Below are 4,671 nucleotides of genomic sequence, written 5' to 3'. Positions count from 1 at the left end.
TCGCTGCCCTCCCCACTACGTGGGACCTGACTCCCAGGGGTGTAAATCTCCCTGGCAACGCAGAGTATGACTCCCGGGGATGAATGTGGACCCGGCATCATGGGACTGAGTGTATCTTCTTGACCAAAAGGGGGATGCAAAATGAGATGAAATGGTTTCGGTGGCTGAGAGATTCCAAATGGAGTCGAGAGGTCACTCTGGTGGACATTCTTATGCACTATATAGATAACACCTCTTAGGCTTTAATGTATTGGAATAGCTAGAAGTAAATACCTGAAACTACCAAACTCCAACCCAGCAGTCTGGACTCCTGAAGACAATTATATAATAATGTAGATTACAAGGGGTGACAATGTGATTGTGAAGACCTTGTGGATCACACCCCCTTTATCCAGTGTATGGATGAGTGGAGGAATGGGGATAAAAACTAAAGGACAAATGGGCTGGGATGGGGGGATGATTTGGGTGTTCTTTTTTCACTTTTATTTTTTATTCTTGTTCTGGTTCTTTCTGATGTAAGGAAAATGTTCAGCGATAGATTGTGGTGATGAAAGCATAACTATGTTATCATACTGTGGACAGTGGATTGTATATCATGGATGATTGTATGGTGTGTGAATGTATTTCAATAAAACTGAATTTAATAAAAAAAAAAAAGAGTTTAAGCAGGGAACAAACAGGAACACATCTGTAATTGAGAAAGTGCAGTTGGCGACAGGGTGAAGAGTACATGAGAACCCATGAAAACTGGAAACAGGGCTTCAGAGAAGAGGCTTTTGTCATAATCTTATGGAGAATGAAGTAGAAAACAGCAGTCACCAGAGTGATAGAGAAGAAACCAGTGCGAAAGATAATTTAGGAAGTAGATCTAACCTGATGATCAAGTGCCTCTACAGGCCAGAAGAAATGCTCATGTCCTCATGCTCTACCCTCAAAATCCATTCTTATTCTTCCTCCCCTCTGCTCCTTTATTACTCCCACTGTATTCCCTTAGAATCACTGAGTTTTTGATGCAATAAATTCTGTGGGAGTCCTGTGGGGAAAAAAAAAAAAAGAGTACATTGACTGATGAACAGAATGGTGAACTGTAGTGTATGCATACAATAGAAAATTGAGACGCTACAGGAAGAAATGAAGCTGTGAGACACATAACCAGGTGCATGGATCTTGAGTACAGCATTTCGAGTGAAGCACACCAGAAACGAGAGGATGAACATTATAATGCCCCACTGATATGGACTAACTATAATGTGTGAGCCCTGAGAACTGAATCTTAGTGCACAGCTTATCAGGGAAATGCTTATTGTAATGGTCTCTAGATTGTAAGCTCTTACAGCATGCACATCGATTCCTGAGTTGTAATGGTTATCTCTAAATCCTGAGATGCTGAGCTCTTTGTGAATAACCTGGTCAGTCTCTGGAACTTTGGGTATCTGTGTGACACAGGAGACTCAGAGCTAGAACTTGGCAGCTATGAATGTCAATATTACATTCATAATACTGAAAGAGCTGAAAAAGAATTCAGACTTTAATTAAAGATATGAACAAAAAGGATCTGGTTAGGACTAAGGCAAATCAGGCCCAAGGGTTAAGGATGATACTGATTGGGTTTTAAAACTATAACTTATGTGTAAGACCAAGGGAGGAGATGTTTATCTGGTGCAGAATCTATATTTTCTGTAGTTCACTAGATTAACTTATATGATCAGTCTGTTTGAACACCATAGGTGCAGGGAGCGGTGAATGAGAAGTGGAATTTGGTGAGTTTGTACAGGCTGGGGTGAAAACCCAACACATCCCAGAGTGATGAGGGCAGAGAGTATAAGTGTGTTTGTAGGGCCCCTCCTGACAAACGGGAGAAATGCTGAAGTGTTGGACTTCCCCACCTGGGCTATTGCTGATTTTTCCGCAAAGGTTGAGGACTGCCAATTTGGTGGGCTGAGCTCTCAATCTGGGAGCCTTCCCCTGTGAGGCTAGTTGCAGCAGGGGAGAGGCTAAGCCCACTTATAATTGTGCCTAGGAGTCAGCCCCAGAGAACTTCTTTGTTGTTCAAATAAGGCCCCCTCTCTCACTAAGCCCACTTGGCAGGTGAACTCACTACCCTCCCCTCTACATAGGATGTGTGTAAATCCCCCTGGCAATGTGGAAAATGACTCCTGGAGATGAGCCTGGACCCAGCACTGTGGGATTAAGAGGATCCTCTTGACCAAAAGGGGGAAGAGAGATGAAGCAAAGTAGGGTTGCAGTGGCTGAGAGATTTCAAATGGAGTCAACATGTCACTCTGGAGGGTATTTCTTTGCACTATATAGATATCACCTTTTAGTCTTTAGTATGTTAGAATGGCTACAGGGAAATACCTGAAGCTGTCAAACTGCAACCCAGTGACCTTGATTCTTGAAGATGATTGTATAACTATATAGATTGCATAGTGTGACTGTGTGACTGGGAAAACCTTGAGGCTTGCACTCCCTTTATCCACTATATGGACAGATGAGTGGAAAAATGGGGACAAAAATTAGACTAAGAATAGGATGGGATGGAGGGAATGGAAAGATTTAAGTGGGTTTTTTTTCTTTTATTTTTAATTTGGAGTAAGGAAAAGTTTCAAAAATTGATTCTGGTGAACGCCCAACTGTATGATGGTGCTGTGAATAATTGATTGCACACTGTGGATGACTGTAGGGTGTGTAAAAATCTCAATTAAACTGTATTAAAAAAAGTAAATGAACAATGGAAGGAGGAGGGGACTAGGATGTTTTGGGTATTCTTTTTTATTTTAATTTTCATTTTATTTTTTAGGGTAATGAAAATGTTCCAAGTTTGAGTGTGGTGATGAAAGTACAACTATATGACAATACTGTGAACAACTTATTGTACACTTTGAATGATTGTATGTTATGTGATCGTATCTCAATAAAATTGCATTAAAAAACCCAAACAACTAATGTGTAGGATTTCTGCCAGCAAAGTTTTGAGCCTGAATTAGAGAAAGCATGAGTATCGCCCAAAGATCCTGATCTGAGAAGACAGGTGGATAAAGAATAAAGGACATTTGCAGTTCTAGGAAGATTAATTAGATTTTTATTAGGAAGAGGCTCTTTTGGAATTATACATATGGGCAGCAAAGGAATAGGCTGTAGGGAATACATATTGCATTATATACCCAATATTCCTTTTTCTCAGGGGAGTGGGGTGGTGGTGGTGGTGGTGGTATGCGGTGGCTAGCTTCCAATGAATTATGCCTCCAGTATTCATGCTTTTGTGTTGTCTCCTCTCACACTGAATCTTGGCTCTATGTTACCAACAGTATGTAGTAAAAGTGATGCTTAATGTCTTCCGAGGCTAGGTCATGAGAAGCTTTGCAAGCTTTCACCTTGCTCTCTGGTAATGGTTGCTCTAGGGAAATCCAGTCAGGTAAGAAGTCTGAGTACCTAGTGATTACCATGTTGTGGGGGAGCCTAGCCTAGCCATGGGGAGAAACTTCATGGAGAAAGAGAGATGCCTAGCCACCCCCAGCTGTGTGCTATGTGAATAAAGAAATCATCATGGACCTTCAGTTCCAGCCAAAAGCCAGAACCAAAGCCTTAGACACATGGCCCCATTTGAACCATCCCAGCATCTCTAATGTTTGAGCCATCCTGCATGAGGCCCCCATCCTCTAGAAGAAGAGACAAGTCATCTCCACTGTGTTTATAACCTATGAAATCATAGCACAATTAAATAGTTGATTTTTTAAAAAAAAAGAATCAGCCAATTATTTGATCTAAAAACTCTAAAAAGTTAATGTCTAGTTATTATGAGAAACGTCATCTAGGAGTGGATACTAAGTCAGCATCTTGAATTTCTATAAAAGCAGAATCTTCTGTCTCAGAAGAAGGGATATCAATAAGAAGGCCAGAATCCTCTATTTCCAAGTAGAGTAGTTTCCCTGTTCATAACTCAGGTTTGAATTGTTTTTCATTTGAATCTCTTGCTCTTCCAACTCCAAAGGTTTATCTGGGGTCAGAGCTACAGCTTCTTCATCTTCATTTTCATGTAGAAAGCTACAAATCATGCTGGATCTACAGGAGAAATCACTATACTTCATTTGTAGCCACTCTGTGCCACCTATTTTTTCTTCATCCTTCTTTTCTGTCAGAGTTATCAGAGCTGTTTCATTGCATGAGACTTGTATTTTTGCATTGTTTTATTCAATGTCTTCTGCATCCACAGGTTCCACATTTTCTTCAAATATAACCCATGTTCCAAGAGTGCCTGCAAATATCCTTGATACTTCCCAGCAAAGACATGACTGTAAATTTGAAGAATGGGTCTCTCGGCGTCAATTCCCCAAATCTTGCATTTATTTACATATTTTGAGGAAATATTTCCTGAGTAAATAATTCCTGACTATTCCACCAATTGCTCCGCCGGCCCCCTCTCCTCCTCCTCCTCTCCACCCTCCTGAGGCTGCTCCTCAGCTGCCGCCATGATCTCGCACCTCTTGGCGGCTTCCCAGAGTCTCTCCACGCCAGGGGCCGCTATTTGGGTCCACACAGCCGAGCCCGGTAGCTCGCGCCTCCTCTCCTCGCGGTCAAATCTACCTTCCGGCGAACGGTTAACATTTTACACCGCCCAGTTTTGGTGTGGTTTGGTAAGTAGCAACAGATAATTAAAATATGGCTTTCCTT

At 41.6% G+C, this 4,671-nt stretch overlaps 1 pseudogene; it reads right to left on the bottom strand.

Moving 5' to 3' along the window:
• Window positions 1-3,807: 3,807 nt before the first annotated feature.
• LOC119516462 lies at window positions 3,808-4,471 on the bottom strand (annotated as a pseudogene).
• Between the last annotated feature and the right edge of the window lie 200 nt (window positions 4,472-4,671).

Source organism: Choloepus didactylus, chromosome 20, assembly GCF_015220235.1.
Source record: "Choloepus didactylus isolate mChoDid1 chromosome 20, mChoDid1.pri, whole genome shotgun sequence".
Lineage (NCBI taxonomy): Eukaryota > Metazoa > Chordata > Mammalia > Pilosa > Megalonychidae > Choloepus > Choloepus didactylus.
The sequence above is the reverse complement of the archived record's forward strand: the minus strand, read 5'-3'. Positions and strand labels throughout refer to the sequence as shown.